This window comes from Pleurodeles waltl, chromosome 5, assembly GCF_031143425.1.
Source record: "Pleurodeles waltl isolate 20211129_DDA chromosome 5, aPleWal1.hap1.20221129, whole genome shotgun sequence".
Lineage (NCBI taxonomy): Eukaryota > Metazoa > Chordata > Amphibia > Caudata > Salamandridae > Pleurodeles > Pleurodeles waltl.
In genome coordinates, this window is record NC_090444.1 from 808,366,418 (window position 1) to 808,385,340 (window position 18,923).

The 18,923-nt window shown below is 49.2% G+C and overlaps 1 protein-coding gene across 7 annotated transcripts in view; it reads right to left on the bottom strand.

Moving 5' to 3' along the window:
* Positions 1-18,923, bottom strand: part of LAMA2 (laminin subunit alpha 2) — a 3,379,260-nt gene that overhangs the window by 1,943,535 nt on the left and 1,416,802 nt on the right. The gene's annotated exons all lie outside the window — the stretch shown is intronic.

The window sequence follows — 18,923 nt, forward strand, 5'->3', positions numbered from 1 at the left end:
TTCTCAGTCCAGAAGGGTTCTAACTTTGTGGGGTCAGAGGTCCAGTACTGATACCCATTCCTGTCTTTGAAGTAGGCAAATTCAAAGAAAAGTATTTGTAGTGTACAAAGCCCTGCCTTTCCTGCCCTGGCCCCAGACACTCTCCGGTGAGTTGGAGACTGCTTTGTGTAAGGACAGGTGCATCCCTATTCATGTGCAAGTGTCAGCTCCTCCAGTTACTCTAGCTCAAGGAGACCTATCAGGGTATGGACGGCACACATCAGCTCCCTTTGTGTGACTGTCTAGAGTGAATTCACAAACATCTCAACTGTCATTCTGACCCAGACGTGTATTCCACAGACAGGCACAGGCACAGAATGGTTAAGCAAGAAAATCCCCACTTTCTAATAGTGGTATTTTCAAACCTACAATTTAAAAACCAACATCACCAAAACATGTATTTTTAAATTGTGAGTTCAAAGACCCCAAACTATACATCTCTATCTGCTCCCAATGAGAAATTGCACCTAAAAGATATTTGAAGGCAATCCCCAGGTTATCCAATGGGTCATGGCTAAACCACTCACCAGTACAATTTAGACAGAGAGCATTTGCACTTTACCACTGGTCAGCAGTGGTAAAGTGCCATGAGTCCTAAAGCCAGCAAAAATGAAGTTCAGTACAGGATAAAAAACAGGGAGTTAGAAGGAGAATGTTTGGGATAACCCTGCAAAATGGGCCATTTCCAACATATGTGTTCCTTGACACTAAACAGTCACTATTATAAAATCAGTATATGGGCAGGTCCATATTGTTATATTATGTAGATTTGTACGGCACAGCTTATCAGCCACAAGAGTATCTTGGCACCGGAACAGAAGAATAGGCCCAGCAGTTTCCATCATTGAACAGCAAGACCTTCAAATTCTTGTGGAAGTTGAGAAGTGGAGTAGCAGTTCTGATGTGTAGAGTAAGTTCAAGTTTTTGTCTGCAATGAAGGAGGGGAAACATGCCCTCCTGTCTTGCTTGTGTGGCTGAGAGGGATTCTTGACCTTGATATGATGACATAAAATCTGTATGAGACATAATTGAGATTACTGATGTATTATTTCTATCCTCCCCCTCCCAAAGAAAAACACAAAGGGTAGGGATGTGCCACTGTGGTCTGAATGCACAATACAATAAGGATCATGTACAACTGACTTGCACCCCCTATGAAAGGCTTACCATGTGCTACCTCTAATTTTGAAATATATAACACAGTCCGGGAAATCTTGTATTGATCTCCTCTATAAGATGAATGAGGCAGGCTTGGATGCACAAGTATCTAATCTGAGCTGCAGTTGGTCTCACTCTCTCCTGGAGACCCTCTCTTGGCGAGCCCATACTATTGCTGGCTAATCCCAGCTGCTATGCACTGACAATACTGCATAAATCATTGTCTAACACTTTCACCAGCAAATAGCTCTTGTGTTGCAGTTTGTAAAATGTGATAAATAATTCAATCAAGTAGTAGCTGAAGACTGCCAACCTAGATCCCATCCATGTACATAACTTCTACCTTCCATTTGTTTTTTTTACATTTACATTTTGGGTTTACACAAGTCTGATACAGAGTTAAACTGAAACCAGCCTATACTAAATTGGGAATCATGCTTTTGTGACAAGTACTGTTGTTAATACACGCATGTGCCGTATACATTCCATACAAAAGAAGTGAAACCACTGTGCAACGTCTAAAGTTATCCCTGGATAATAGCTACCTGCCTAGCTATCATTCCTACTTTAAAAAAAAACTGATATTCAGGCTACAATCAGCTATTTAATGTATCAATATATATAGAGAATTTATGAACACTTGCTTTTAATGGTACTCTTTTATTATTATTCTGCAGATGAAGTAAAGCATCTAATGAAAAGAAATAGAGCAGATCGCTGAATAAAGCAGAATATTATATATCTCATCAAACAACGAGAGAGAGAAAAAGGTAATTAAATTAATGCTTTCAATAGTTGGCATGCAGACATAGTATTAGGACCTGAGCTGTCAACAAATCTATCTCGCGTGGGGAAATCACACTTTTCGGTGTAGGTGTGAAATGAATGTTGCTGACATTTCACTATTTCTTCTATGAAAGAATATGAATGGATTTTCATTAGGCAGTGCACACTGTCCATCATCTTATTATGTTTATATAAACCCTGCCACAGTCTTGTTTCTGGGGTACATAGTATATGTGGCTTGAAAATTGCTCTGCCAATCATGCCTCTACACTGTCCCTCTTGCTGTCAATGTCAGCCTATTGCTTTACCAGTGGGAAAATGTTCAATTGGAATTTAAAGTTGACAATTGAGCCATGAAGGGCCCGATTATGAGTCTGGTGTTCCGAAGACCGCCAGACTTGAGGTGAAGGTGAGACTGCCATGGCTGTGGCAGTCTGACAGCCATAGTACAAGATTGGCGGTGAGTGCCTCCAAAAGACCACCATCTCCACCAGGATCTCTTATCCCGAAAGGATGACAGCAGTCATGGTTGTAATCAGCGAGCCAGGTTTGATTACAAACATGTTGTCCGCCAGCCTTTTCATGGTGCCTCAACCACCATGAAAAGGCTGGTGAAGAACATGTGCTAGGGGAGCCCGCCTGTGTGACGGCATTGGACTTGGCTCCATGTGGACCTGAGTCAAATGCTGCCACACGTTTTCCACTGGGCTGAGAGGCAGAAACCTTGGTTTCCACCGGTTAGCCCAATGGAAAAACTCGTAATGAGGTCGGTGGGGAGACAGCCAGCTCCATGGCGGGCTCCTCATCATGGGCCTGGCAGTGAGGTATTCGACCCCCAAACTCGTAATCAGGCCGTAAGTGTAAAGAATGTGGCCCAAAGTAAAAATTAGACTGTGGCATGTGCTAGATATTATCAGTAACACAAGTCATGTTAGTAGTGGTATTTATTAGAAATCTGATGTATATATCTAAATATGATTTACTTTTGTTTTAAACTACAATCTCTTCGAAAACAGAAAAAAAATAGATTAGAAACAGCAACAACCTAAACCAAAAGCAACTACAAAGAAAGAAGCAGTAAAAACTAACTATGGCACTCAGACGGAGCAGCTTGAACTTCTAAGAGCTGATTATAGTAGTAGGTGCTCTGTATATACAAATACATCACAATACAATGCAATATCATGAGAGTGCATTAAATGCATCCAGCTCACTCCATGGTGCCATGAAGATATTTAGCGCATTAACTTAGAGAAGGTCATATATGGATGGTAATCTTCTTACTGAGCATTTAATATTTTTCAAATTTAAAGTAGTGCATAGTAATAAATTAAGAAATGCTGTGATAATGAGGGCCTGGCTACTACCCAAGAAGATGGACACCTAAGCAACGAGTTTCACTATGCTGACACCTTCAACGGTTCTTCCTAATAACAACTTGCACTGCACCGGAGCTTGGACGTTAAGACAGAGGTCAGAGGGTGTGGTTTTGCCTTAAGGCTGCTTTATCCTCCTGATCTCCTCATCCTTGTGGAGATTCTCAAGCAGCACATGGGCTAACCGGAAGCTGCCTGATCCCAAAATGGCCACAGCTGTGATAGATCACCAGAGATTATATCAATCCTTCTCAAACAACATGACAAGCATTTCAGGGCTACCACAAGCGATTCACCCTTCATCACACCCTGTGCTCAAAAAGGCTCATCTTTTACACCCTTCACCCAGGGGTGGCTCCTCTGTTAGGGAGGAGGAGCGTTGCCCTCCGCCAGCAGCAGAAGCTGCAAAACCTTTAACAAATGAAACGTTAATAAACCATGGTTATTATTGTTTCATTTGTTAAAGGGGCAGAGAAACGGGGTGACGAGCAATGAGGGAAGTGTTTGGCTGGCCGTCTCGCGCTGGCCAAACACCCATGCGCAGTAGGCTCTCTCCAGCTTAGCAACACAGTTGATGGCTGGGCACTTTCAGCCAATCCTGATGCTGCTCTGAGCAGCATCAGGATTGGCCACAGGCAGGCGGCTGGGAGCCTGTGCCTGCCTGTAGCAATGGGAGCAAGGGGAGCGGCGCGGCGTAGGAGCTAAGCAGGTATGTTTTTATTTAAAAAAATATATTTAAATACGTTTTACCCCCTTCCAACATCACCACCCCACCCCGTGCACCGCACTCGCCCCACCCCTTAGGACCGAAGTGAATTGCTACTGCCTTCATCCTCCTGTTTTTATTCAGTGAGAAAAATGCTGATCAATCAACACACTGTGCCTTACTTCGAGATGGGGATAAACTACCCTACTTTTCTCTTATTCAACTAGCCTTTCACCTCTGGATCACAATTCAGGCTCCACAAATGAAATTGTTATCCCTATCCTACATACTCTCTACAAGGTACTCTAAGGAGCATTAGGTGATTTTCTACATAGAGTGTTAAATCACTTCTAACCAGCTAACAACAGGATTTTGACTCCAACCCTATCGGCTGTGATGGCTGATTCTAAAACACCAGATCCCAAAGATATAAAAGCGGTCCACAAAGACTTGAAACTTGGACAGAAAAGAGTGAAACATGATCTCCCTCTTCTAGGCTCACCAATCAAACCTAAACTGATTGCTGACCCTGTGCTAGATCTCATCATGCAGAAACCAGAAATAATTCACATCCTGGCACAATCCACAAAGGCCAGCACAAATATGATGTAAAGAGACTTCACATGAATCGAACAATAGATTAAAAACCTGGGAGGAAGAATTGTAGAAGCTGAACAACTGATAAGCGTTCTCGAGGACCACGAACTGAATTCATCCAGATCACTAACATTGAACTGCACTGAACTGCACTGAAGATCATGCATCATCCTGCTTTGCCTTTGTAGATAAATGGATACCTCTTGTTCTAGCTCTCAGCTTCCAAGATTTTGAAATACCTCACATCCATGGAGTCCCTACACAAAAGCCCAAGAATATCTCCTACCGTGGGGCACTAATCTTCAGACCTATCCACTACTCTCAATAGGCATCACTCATACTACTCTAAAGAGATGGTAAAAAAGGAAGGCATTGTTGTCCAGGAGAAAGGCACTTTAAGATATTGCTATACAGTTTTCCTTCAAGGACCTCCAAGGCTAAAGGTGTCTTTCAACAATAAATCAATATTAAACGTCCAAAAAAGACTTGGACTCCATCTCTGAGATCCAGGATTCAAATATGACTACTTGATTGGATTCCCATATTGTTCACTCACACCTGTCTACTGGAAAATCAGCATGTTCTTACTAAATGGGTAAGATGCTAGCAAGTTAGCTATTAACCAATAACAGATAACCTTCAATGCTGTTTCCTAGATTCTCTCTTCACAACCATTATGCTTTCGCTGAAATTCTCTGGCTCAACCTTCCACTGGAGTTAACCATAACTTTCAGCATTACCCCATTTCACTACTACTTACCATTTCCATAGAACACTTATCCGATAAAGTCTCCAGACCGTGTGCATTATGTATCAATGTACATCCTGCCGTCCGCTTGCTAACCACCATCAAACTAACAATATTTTCTGCTAACATTCACCTCTAACCTGTACCACCCTAATTACACCAGACATCCACCCTCACCTCATGATTATGATATCTGTTCTGTTGCACAGGATGATTGTTCCACTAGTGATGTTACAGAGTTATCATGTTGTTCACTACAACTGTTTGGTGTTTGGGTAAGACCAACCAAAATCTAATTTTTCTCATTTTTATTCTGTGAAGTTCATACCAACCTTTCCATGTCACAGTAATCATGGTCGATCTATTTGTAATTTGTTATCCACAAGTGTTGTGTATCTTTCAGATATGTTTTTCAAACCCATGGACTAGGACACTGTTTTTACATTTTATTACTGTTGCATGTTATACCAGAGTAAATTTTGTAACATACCCTCAGTATTTTCACAGCCGTTAATGTTGAGATTTAGGGCCTCATTTACAAGGCCTCTGTGCCACTGCTGCATAATTGTTTTAACACAGCGGTGGTGCTAAGTAGTGCTTCATACTGATCCAGACTGGGCCCAATGTGTAAGTTTGTAAAGCCTTGTGTCACATTATCCCTGCACCATGTATATTGTATGCAAGGTAGGCATTGCCGGGCAAAAAGCCACGCAGAACTAATGCAGTGAAATTTACAACATTTCACTATATCGTTCTGCAACTTCACTGCAGGGCTTTTTCTTATGGGAGCCTTATACGCATTGCTGGAGTAGCATCATTTTTTGATGCTAGTCCAGCAATGCACCAGTTTAGTGCAACAGATGCGTCAGAATTTCTAACGCATCTGTGAAAACCTGTGCAATGGGGCTCTGTGTTGTTAATACAGTGCATCCATGGCATTGTTAGGGGGTCGCAGGACAGCGTAAAAAAATCTGATGCATCGGAGCTGATTCATCAGATTACACAAATGAGGCCCTTAGTTCCTGTTTTATACTAATAAAGTGAGACGCGTCAATTATTATACATCAATACTACATATCAAGGTGTTGCTCCATAGGTTTGTTGCTCTTATGCCTGGCCCCTTGTATCATCCAACTCATACTGTATGTTTTCTGATGCATGGGATGTGCTAGGGTGAGTCTTTTCCTTCTTAGAATAGGATTTTATTTTCAGTTTTACTCTTCTCTTTTTCTCCTCCCCTTTGATTGCTCCCCAATCTCATCCCTTTCTCTTCTGCCCTACACACACTGTTCCCCTGTACCAAATATTTACCCAGTGTCCCCTCTTCTCTCCCAACTCTTCTTTACAGGGTGGTCATCTCGTGCGTCCTTTTTGACAAACTTACCCAGGTGTTTCAATACACACACACCATTACTACCCTCCATAAATGCACAACTTAAAGGTCCTCTCCCTCAATGTGAAGGAACAAAACCACCCCACTAAGGACTATAAAATCCTAGACTGCATCCACAATTTAGAGGGAGACATTATACTCCTACAGGAAACAACTACTCCAATTTCTGGATCTGACCGAATAGAAAAATCTCCTCCATCCCAGCTTGATCCAGGCTAATTGTAGGGGGTGAATTAGCTTGCCTTTGTTTGGAGTCATTGATATAATTTCCAGCTGCACCTTCAGACCTAACAATACCAATATCCTCAATCTCTGTAACCCCTATAAGCTGAATGATATCTGGAAGTTAGCTAACCCCACAGGCAAGGATTCTACCTTCTTCTCCCATCCTCAAAATTCATTCTCTCTCAATAATTACATCTTAGTGGATGAATGGCATGTGCCTAACACCCCTGATTTCACAATTGAACCAGTACTTATCTCTGATCATGCTTGTATCTTAATCTTCTATGACATTACCTAATCAGTCCCCAAAACAAGGTCCTTAGAATGAACAATCTCATTACTTAAGACACTTCTTAGGGAAGCAATGAAACAATAAACAATGCATTACCTAAGCCTTCATTGCAACTCTGGCTCTGACCTCCGAATAATTTAGGATACCTTTAAAGCAACCATACATGGTCACATGATTAACTTTATGACCAGAAAAAATAAACAGAATAATTTACAATTATATTCCCTAGAAACCAAGGTCAAAGCTCTTGAGGGGAAACTAAATCAAAACCCTGGGAGAACACAACTAACCCATTTGACAAAACCAAAATACAAATACAATAAAATTCTAATTAACATAGAACACTTCATCATTAAAGGAAACAAAGGCATCACATTCTGTGGCCACAATAAAGTAGAGACATTGTTTACATCTGTCCTCAAACAAAATTCCAGACATTCAAAAAATAACTTTCATTATCAATAGTAAAGGAATCTGCTCCACTGAAGAAGAGGACATCCTTGCCACATTTGAACAATTCTACTGAGACCTTTGGGCTGTATTTATAGGCCTCTAGCGCCACAAGAGCGTCACTTTTTGTGACATTCCTGTAGCGCTAAGCTCAGTGCCGTATCTGAAAGGTGGCGCTAAGCCACTTTTTGTGGCTTAACGCCACTTTGTAAATATGGCCACTTCCCACGCAGCACTGTGTGTGGAAGCGGCGTACAATGAGTGTTGCTGTGGGCATGCCACAGCAACACCTATTGCATTTTGACACTGCCTCAGATTTATGAAATTTTGTAAACCTGAGGCAGCGCCAAAATCTAACGCCACCCCTAGGGGTGGAGTTAGCAGGGCGTAACAAGGAGGAATACTTTTATTCCTCCTCAGTTTTTGCTTTTTCTATGTGTGCTGCAATCTACCTCATGCATAGAAAAAGCAAAATGCCAGAAATGATTGTTCATGTGCGGGAAGGTGTCCCTTCAATCATTTGAAAATTACGCTTTGGCACTTCTGTGTTTGGCACACACAGTAGTGCCAAAGCACCATTAGTAATTCTTTATGTGCAGGAAGGGACACCTGTGTCACAATCACACCCCTCAACACAGACATCCTTGCACATTAGTGCAAGGATGCCTGCGTTAGCACAGGCAGCTAAATTTAGCCCCAGCGCAGGGGAAAACGCAGGGGTGCGCCCTATTCCCTTAAATATGGAGCATCCCTGTGTTTCTAAAGTGACGCAGGGGGGCGCTGCCAATTTTGGCACAGCGCTGCGCCACTTTTCTTAAAATCTGGCCCTTTATTCTAAAAGTAACTATACCTCATACGAGGAGTGCCTACATTACCAGACTGCTTATTCCAAAATTAAACAATAAAAAATACACTCTTGATGAACCCATTTCCCAATTAGAAATTGTGAAAACCATAAATTAACTCAAACGGGGTAAAGCTCCAGGCCCAGATGGCTTCCATGACACATTTTATCGTACATTCACCCCCTTAAAAACTTTTTCATCCACCCAACACAAACTCGGGAATTATACAAGGACCAGCATCAGAGGCTACCATTGTTATACCAAAAGACAGGATAGAGCCACCTAACCAAAAAAACTACTTTCCTATTTCACTAATAAACACAGATTTCAAAACATACACTAAGATCCTAGTGCTCAGATTGTACCCTGTCCTCAAAACAATTATACATTCTTCCTAAACAGGTTTCAAGTGTAGATAATATCATGCTAACTCGTCATGCTGTAAAAAGGTGAAAACCCTCACACATTTCAACATACATAATAGTTTTGGATATAGGAAAGACCTTTGACAAGGTTTCATGGCCCATCTTTTTTACAGCCTTCAGCCTTGGCCCAAAATGTACTAAGATGAATTTGGCTTTCCCCAGGGACCCTAATGTTAAAATCAGTATTAATGGGAACTTATGAACCTATCAAAAATCGTAAATATCAACCAAGGAACAAGACAAGTATGCCTCCTCTCTCCCTTACTGTTCTTGCTCTCTTTCAAACCTCTGCTCATTAGCATTAGAGAGAATAATGCAATCCCAGGGATCCCCTTTTCTGCTGGCTCATAAAAAAATAGCAGCATACACATATGATATTTTAATTTCTCACAAACCAAGAAGACTCTGCAATCACCACCATAATAGCTACAATTAACAATTATGCTGTAGTCTCAGGCTATACACTCAATACAAAAAACAGCAATCCTCCCGCTCAACATTTACTGCAATAGTTCTATTTTAGGGAACACTGAGCTAAAGTGGGTACAAAAAGAACAGAATGCTTAAGAATATGGAGACTTAAAAGAATCATTTGACTATAACAAGAAAGTAACCTTTTCTAAGATTAAAGACCTCTTAGAACAATGAATGATTAGATTAATTGGTGGAGCGTATTGAAACCATTAAGGTGATGATTTTGCCACTGATAAACTTTCTAATAAGCATGTCACCGATCCTCTTATGATATTTCTTCTTCACCAAAATTGACTACCTAATCAGTGACTTTCTTTGGTCGTCTAAAAATCGCAGGAAACTGAGGCTAATCCAAGTCTATAGGAGGCTTAAATCTCCCAAATTATAGAAGATAACAAATGACATATTTGGCTAGACAAGGAACCTCTAGCTTAACTCTGTTACTAATCAACCTCCAAACTGGCTTACAACAGAAATGAGACTTGTTTTACCAGTCTCCCTTACATCCATACTTACAACTAAAAAGGTAATGGCAAAACATTCCTCCCTTATCCCTGCTGGAACCTTCCAAGCCTTCTGGAAAATCAGCAGCAAACTTACAAATAAAAATGAAAAACTCTACTGACCATGACACAATGACAGTATCTAATAAGATTGGTAAATGCTATACCTCGAGAACGGGGCTCAAAAAGGTATTCTTTACATCAAAAACTTAGGGACCCCTGTGTGTCCCCTACCTTTCTCTCGCATCAAAAAGTTTTTATATTAGAAGACATTGAAATCTATACATTTAAAAAAACTCAAGATCATGTTAACTAGAAACCTTCAAAAACACCAGACCTCCCATCCGTGCTAAATAAAATAGCTATTGGTGTGCACATAGGGCCTAATTTATGAGGCCCTTACATCACTGGAGCATCGTTCTTAGAAATGCTCTGGTGGTGGTGTGCCCTGCTCCATATTTACAAGGTGGTGTTGAAGCGATCTTGCAAATATAAGCCGCCCCACACAGTTTTCTGTGGCGAAGGGGCATGCAATGGTTGTTGCTGTGGGTGTACCCAAACAAAACACATTGCTTTTTCACACTGGCCCAGATTTATGAGAATCGTAAACCTGAGGCAGTGCCAAAAACTAACACCTCCCTGGAGGTGGTGTTAGAGTGGCGCAACAAGCAGAAATACTTTTTTTCTCTCCTTTTTGTGCACAATTAATGATTGCTTATGTGCAGGAATATGTGAAGGAAGGTGTCCATTCCTGCACATAAACAATCACTCCCGCAATGCAGGCATCCTTGCATCATGGTCCAAGGGTGCCTGCATTGGGGCAAGGCAGCTGGTTTAGCATTGGCACAGGGGTAAACACAGGGATGCACCATATGCTTGAAAATATGGCGCATTCCTGCATTTTGGAAATGAGCAGCTCGGCGCAGCACTATTGCTTGCTCCACCATGCTGCACATTTCCTAATAAATAAGGCCCATAGGTGGTCATTCTGACCTCGGCGGTAAAAGGCGCCTACCGCCGGTCAGAAATCCTCCATAATCCCGCCGCGGTCGCGGAAACCCGCCACGGTCATTCTGACCCGCAGAAGGCAAACCTCCGAAAATCCGACCGCCACAACAGACCGCCAGACCAGCGGTCGGCGGAAAGGTGGAGGTGACCAAACCTCCACCGCCACGCCAACAGAAATACGCCCATCCCATTACGACCCACGAATCCACGCGGCGGTCATTCAAACGCGGTATTCCATTGGCGGGACACACCGCCGCGGTCAGAATACACACAAACGAACAAAACTCAGCCACATTGGACGATTTGAATCCCACACACCTGATACACATACACACACCACTCCCACACACACAATACAATATAAAACACACACCCACATCACCCACAAACCCCTACGCTAAAAAATTCGTCAAGAAGGCAAGAGCGAGACACCAGCATCCAAAAAATAACAGCCACAGCCACTCAACACCATCACCCACACACTATCCACACACAAAACAACACACACCACCACACTCAACTCACTTAAATACACATACTCCACCCCACACATCATACACACCACCCCATGGCACCCCAAAGACAACCCCGCTTCACAGACGAAGAACTCAGGGTCATGGTGGAGGAAATCATTCGGGTAGAGCCCCAGCTGTTCGGCACACAGATACAATACACCAGCATTGCCCGGAGGACGGAGCTATGGCAGAGGATTGTCGACAGGGTGAACGCAGTGGGACAGCACCCCAGAAATCGGGAAGACATCAGGAAGCGATGGAACGACCTACGGGGAAAGGTGCGTTCCATGGTATCCAGGCACAACATCGCCGTGCAGAAGACTGGCGGAGGACCCCCACCTCAACCCCCACAATTCACATCATGGGAGGAGGAAGTCTTGAACATCCTGCATCCTGACGGCCTCGCAGGAGTCGGCGGAGGAATGGATACTGGTAAGTTGAAGCTTCAATACTGCTTCCCCCCCACCTGCATGCCAAATCAGACCCCAACCCTCACCCCCATCCTCGAACCCCACCCTCACCCCCACCCCCATCCTCACCCCCACCCTCACCCCCACCACCATCCTCACCCCCACCACCATCCTCACCCCCACCACCATCCTCACCCCCACCCCCAGCACACCTATTCCCCGCCAATGTCTCACCATCACAACCCACACATCCCAAAACCTAGGCCTGCATGCGTCCACTAAGCATGGACACCCATCACCAAAGCATGCCCAATGCATATACACATCCCCCCCACAAGCCACCCTCACCAAAGCCCCCACACACGAATGCCAGCACTTGGGGACACGAGAACCCACAGATACACCCATATGCCACACATTGAAACTATAACCATACCTCTATACCCCTGCAGGACCCGACCGTCAACACACCGCGGCGGAGGGGCCAGAATTCTCCACACCCCCCACCCAAGAGGCCGTCAGCGATGACAGCAGCTCTGTCGACCTGGACACCGATGACCAGCCCGGACCATCGGGGACCTCTGGACAGTCGGTTCCCCTCACACAGGCCCAGGCCACTACAGACCCAAACCCCTCTGGGAACACCAGCACAGCTCCCACCCAGCGGGCCCATGCCTCTGTCTCCAGGGCGCGTCAATCTGCGGTGTGTCTACCACTACAGGGCACCCAGGATAACCCACCACCCCAACAACAACAGGGACCTGGGGGCAGTGGTAGTGGGCACACCGGCCAGGGGGCAGAGGCCCAGGGAAACAGGGGAACTCGGAGGGCAGCTGTGCGACAGGGGGGGGAGGAGAGGCCCAGGGTACCCACTCTCCACGAGGTCCTCACCACCATCATGGGAGCATACAACCGCTCCCAGGAGACGATGGCGACGTACTGGCCCGGTTCCAGGAGATCCAGGTGCTGCAGGAGGAACACTATCGGGGGTACAGGGAGGACATCAGAGCCATCAACACCACCCTGGTTACCATGGTAGGGCTGCTGCAGGACCTCGCCAACAACAGGGCGGACACTGAACAACACCCAAGGGCCCCTGCCACTAGCCTGGACCAAGAACAGCCAACCACCTCCGCCGGCGCTAGTGGACAGGAGGCCCCCGCACAGCAGCAGCCCACCAGACCCCCACCTCCTGCAGGAGAAGAACCACCCCGCAAGAGGGCCCTGAGATCTCGCAAGAAGACAGAGTAGGATGTCAAGACCCCCGCCAGCAATGGATACCACCTGATGTCATCCCACTGTCCCACATTGTCACCCTGTCCATCCTTGAACTGCCCATGCTCCATCTCTCCACAGGCCTCTGGACAATGCACCTGTGTGACTGTTACTCTGGACTCTGCCATGGACATTCCTTCACCATAGCCCCCACCCACTTGAAACCACCCATCCCATTTTGAGCACTTAAATAAACACCTATTTTGTACCAAAATATCAGGAGTCTGGCTGTGATTTCAATAGATTGTAATTGACATGACAGTGCAAATATGTCCTTGTACATGTGAAGTCAACAAACAGCTGCCACAAAGCTGTAGTCCATGGGGAAACGAAGCACAGGACTCGTAGTGGGGACCCCAGATCTGAAATAGGGAGGGAAAAGCCAAAACTCAGTCATCATACACTGGGGCAAATAGACAGGCAGCAGAGATGCTGGAGAGTAGTTAGCATTTACTAAATTATCTTTGAAATGTTACCTGTGTCCTATTGGAAGTACTGTTCAATGATTCTGTCCCTGTTGTCTGTTTCAGCCCCGTCGTCTTCCTCCTCGTCACTCTCCTCAGGTTCCACCGCTGCCACAACACCACCGTCTCGACCATCCTCCTGCAGGAAAGGCACCTGGCGGCGCAAAGCCAGGTTGTGAAGCATGCAGCAGGCCACGATGATGTGACACACCTTCTTAGGTGAGTACATTAGGGATCCACCTGTCATATGCAGGCAGCGAAACCTGGCCTTTAGGAGGCCAAAGGTGCGTTCGATCACCCTCCTAGTACGCCCATGGGCCTCATTGTACCGTTCCTCTGCCCTGGTCCGGGGATTCCTTACTGGGGTCAGTAGCCACGACAGGTTGGGGTACCCAGAGTCCCCCACTAGCCATACACGGTGTCTCTGTAGCTGTTCCATCACGTAAGGGATGCTGCTATTCCTGAGGATGTAGGCGTCATGCACTGACCCTGGGAATTTGGCATTTACATGCGAGATGTACTGGTCAGCCAAACACACCACCTGGATGTTCATTGAATGGTAATTTTTTCTGTTCCTGTACACCTGCTCCCTGTCTCTTGGGGGAACCAAAGCCACATGGGTCCCATCAATTGCACCAATTACGTTGGGAATATGTCCAAGGGCGTAGAAATCACCCCTCACTGTAGCCAATTCGCCCACCTCAGGGAAAATGATGTAGCTCCTCACGGATTTCATCAGGGCAGACAACACTCTGGATAACACCTTTGAAAACATGGGCTGAGACATCCCAGAAGCAATTCCCACGGTTGTCTGAAATGACCCACTTGCCAAGAAATGGAGTACTGACATGACCTGCACCAGAGGGGGAATCCCTGTGGGTTGGCGGATGGGGGACATCAGGTCGGGCTCCTGCTGGGCACACAGTTCATGGATAGTGGCACGGTTAAGACGGTAGGTCAGGATAATGTGGCGTTCATCCATTGTCGACATGTCCACCAGCGGTCGGTACACGGGAGGATTCATCCGTCTCCTCGCCCAACCCAGCGGACGGTGCCTAGGAAGGACAACATGGAGCACACAGTCAAGCAACCCACAGGTACGTACTCACAGCTAGCACAGTAAACGATTCTCTATGCAGTGAATGGCGTGTCTGAGTGGCTATGCAAGGCCTAGGCCTGTGTGACGCTGTTGAAATTGAGCCATGTGGGCCCTGGAAATGGCGGCTGCCTGACCTGTGAAGTGTGACAATGGGATGTGAGGTCAATGCGCTGGCGTGGCACACCGCGGCGGGCGGCGGGCGAAGACCGCGGCGCAAAGCCGCATTGGTTAACATTGAAGCCTATGGGTTTCAGGAGCCAATGGCGAAGGGCGCCGGCGGTGGCGGGACGCACCGCCGCGGTACGCACCGCCGCGGACGTCACCGCCATTTTCTATCTACTTATCCACTTGCGACTTGAACTTTCACAGGAGAGGACCTATACTGCAAGTGTTGCTGTGACCTCGGTCTGGAAGGGACAATGGCTGCTGCGCCTGGGGAAAGGGCCCCTGCCTTCACTGGAGAGGAGTTGGAGAAACTTGTGGATGGGGTCCTCCCCCAGTATGCCCTACTCTACGGTCCTCCAGACCAACAAGTGAGTTTAATTCAATATGGATTTGGGGCCACTGGCTGGCTTGGGGGCCTGGCGGGGGGCCTGGCGGGGATGGGGGGCATGTTGGGCCTGGCGGGGGGCCTGGCGGGGATGGGGGGCATGTTGGGCCTGGCGGGGGGCATGGCGGGGGGCCTGGCGGGGATGGGGGGCATGTTGGGCCTGGCGGGGGCATGGCGGGGGGCCTGGCGGGGATGGGGGGCATGTTGGGCCTGGCGGGGGGCCTGGCGGGGGGCCTGGCGGGGATGGGGGGCATGTTGGGCCTGGCGGGGGGCCTGGCGGGGATGGGGGGCATTGGGCCACTGGAAAGGAAAATGCTGAGAAACTTGAACGTGGTATTTCTCCCTCCCTGTACGTGTCACATAGGTCCGCGCCCATGAGAAGATCGGGATTTGGCGTGCCATCGCCAAGGAAGTCCGGACCCTGGGGGTCCACCATCGACGGGGCACCCACTGCCGCAAGAGGTGGGAGGACATCCGCCGCGGGACCAAGAAGACCGCCGAGTCTCTGCTGGGGATGGCCTCCCAACGCAGGCGGGGTGCCTGCCGTCAACTGAGCCCCCTGATGTTCCGGATCCTGGCGGTGGCCTACCCTGAATTGGATGGGCGAGTGAGGGCAGCACAGCAGACACAAGGGGGTGAGTACAAGCATTATCTACTCTGTTGTCGCGCAGTGGAGGTGTCTGGGTGGGGGAGGAGGGCTGGGGGTCCCCCTAGGCCAGGGCGATATCTGTAGGCTGGGCCCCCCCGTAAGCCCCTGTGTCCCCAGCCACCACCCTCAGTAGTTTGTCAGTACAGCCATCCCTGGGCCGTGTCATCCATGGGTGCAGTTGTCAACTCTAGGCGTGTAGAGCATGTTCCACGGAATGCGTAGCGGACCCCAAGTGCGCAACTTAGTGCAGGGGGCATCTGTGTCTGTCATGTCCGCTAACTGTACCGGAGATCCATGTACTCAATATCCCTTTATTTCTCTCTCCCCCCCCCTTTTTGTTTGTCTTTCTGTGCTTGTGTGCATCAGCATCATCAGGCGGAGGAGAAGTGGCATCGGGGCAGGAGGGAGCTGCATCTCACATGGCCCAGGAGGGCCATGCCACAGAGTCAGACTGGACCAGTGAGACGGAGGGCGAGGGGAGCTCCACGACGGGGACGACTGGACCCTGCAGCGACACGGACACGTCCTCGGAAGGGGGCTCCCTTGCGGGGGTGGCACCATCCGTGCCCCCGCCATTACAGGTACAGCCGCCACCCAGCGCACCATCTCCGCCCTCCCAGCAGCCCCTCAGCGTTCGCCCCGTGCCCGCTCTGCCAGGAAGCCGGGCATCTCCTTCGCCCCAGGCACCTCAGGCCCTGCCCTTGTTACCCCCGCTGCCCTCAGTGAGGAGGTCATTGACCTCCTCCGAACGCTCATTGTTGGGCAGACTACCCTTTTGAATGCCATCCAGGGGGTGGAGAGGGAGGTTCATCGCAGCAATGCGTACCTGGAGGGCATTCATTCGGGTCAGGCTGCCCATCAGCGATCGTTCCAGGCTCTGGCCTCAGCACTGACGGCAGCCATTGTCCCTGTCTCCTGCCTCCCTCTACTAACTCCCTCCTCCCAGTCTCCTGTTCCTCTGCCTGTCCCACCCACACCATCAGACCAGCCTGCACACACCTCAACACCCAAGAGAAGCTCATCCAAACATAAGCACCACAGATCACGCAGACATTCACACACGCAACATTCCGATGCAGACATGCCAACAGTCACTACCACCTCTGTGACCCCCACCTCCTCGTCTCCCTCCTCCCTCCCTGTGACGTCTACACTCACACCTCCATTCACCTCACCATCAGCCAGTGTTTCCATCACCAGCACACCCTCCACTCCAGTCCGCACACGTGCAGTCACCACCCCCACTGCCATTTACACGTCCCCTGTGTCCTCTCCCACTGTGTCTGTCACCCCCTCTTCCACACCACACAAACGCAGCCACCCACCCACCCAACAGCCATCCACCTCACGAAAGCCTATCCCTCCTGCACCTGCACCCAAAGACAGCAAACGTGACTCACCTACAACCACATCCTCTCCCTCCACTCCCATTCCCACTGTACCTACCACTCTCCATTGTCCCAAGAAGCTCTTCCTCACCACTACTAACTTCTTTCCTGACCCTGAGCCCCCCCCTCCTTCTCGTCGGGGTAAGAAGAGCACCTCAGCCACCACCAGCCCTGTAGCCCCCTTGACAAGGGTGCAGGGGTATTGGAGCCCGCCAGCCCGCATGTCTGGATCTTCGCCCAGCAGCAAGGGGACAGCCAGCCCACCCCCTGGGAAGAAGAGCAGAAGGCGGAAGGGTCGCCGCAGGAGCCCGCCTTCTACATCCCCCCCGGACACCACCCAGAGACAGTCACCAGCCACAGCTCCAAAGGGAGGAAAGGGCCACAGGCCCATGACTAAGGAGGGCAAGGGCAGCAAGTCGGAGAGGTCAGGCAGCAGGCCTGCTGCCCAGGAGGAGCCCACAACCCCCATAGCCGCTGCCCCGGGAGGAACCGGCACAGCTGCCCCGGGAGAGCCCACCACCCCCATAGCCGCTGCCCAGGGAGGACCCAGCCCAGCTGGCCAGGAGGGCCCCACCACCCACAGCCCAGGTGGGCAGTGAAGGAGCACCATCCCCGCTGCCCAGGAGGGCACCACCAGGCAATTAGCAGTTGGCCATAGACCGGCCGCCGTCTCCAGAACCGCTCCGCTGGGCCCCGCCGTCTCAAGCACCGCTGAACTGGGCCCCGCCGTCTCAAGAACCGCTGAACTGGGCCCCGCCGTCTCAAGAACCGCTCCGCTGGGCCCCGCCGTCTCAAGCACCGCTGAACTGGGCCCTTCAGGGCAAGAACCGCTGAACTGGGCCCTGCCTTCTCAAGAACCGCTGAACTGGGCCCTTCAGGGCAAGGACCGCTGAACTGGGCCCCGCCGTCTCAAGAACCGCTGAACTGGGCCCTTCAGGGCAAGGACCGCTGAACTGGGCCCCGCCGTCTCAAGAACCGCTGAACTGGGCCCCGCCGTCTCACGCACCGCTGAACTGGGCCCCGCCGTCTCAAGAACCGCTGAACTGGGCCCTTCAGGGCAAGAACCGCTGAACTGGGCCCCGCCGTCTCAAGAACCGCTGAACTGGGCCCTTCAGGGCAAGGACCGCTGAACTGGGCCCCGCCGTCTCAAGAACCGCTGAACTGGGCCCCGCCGTCTCACGCACCGCTGAACTGGGCCCCGCCGTCTCAAGAACCGCTGAACTGGGCCCTTCAGGGCAAGAACCGCTGAACTGGGCCCCGCCGTCTCAAGAACCGCTGAACTGGGCCCTTCAGGGCAAGGACCGCTGAACTGGGCCCCGCCGTCTCAAGAACCGCTGAACTGGGCCCCGCCGTCTCACGCACCGCTGAACTGGGCCCCGCCGTCTCAAGAACCGCTGAACTGGGCCCTTCAGGGCAAGGACCGCTGAACTGGGCCCCGCCGTCTCAAGCACCGCTCCGCTGTGCCCCGCCGTCTCACGCACCGCTCCGCTGGGCCCCGCCGTCTCAAGAACCGCTGAACTGGGCCCCGCCGTCTCAAGCACCGCTCCG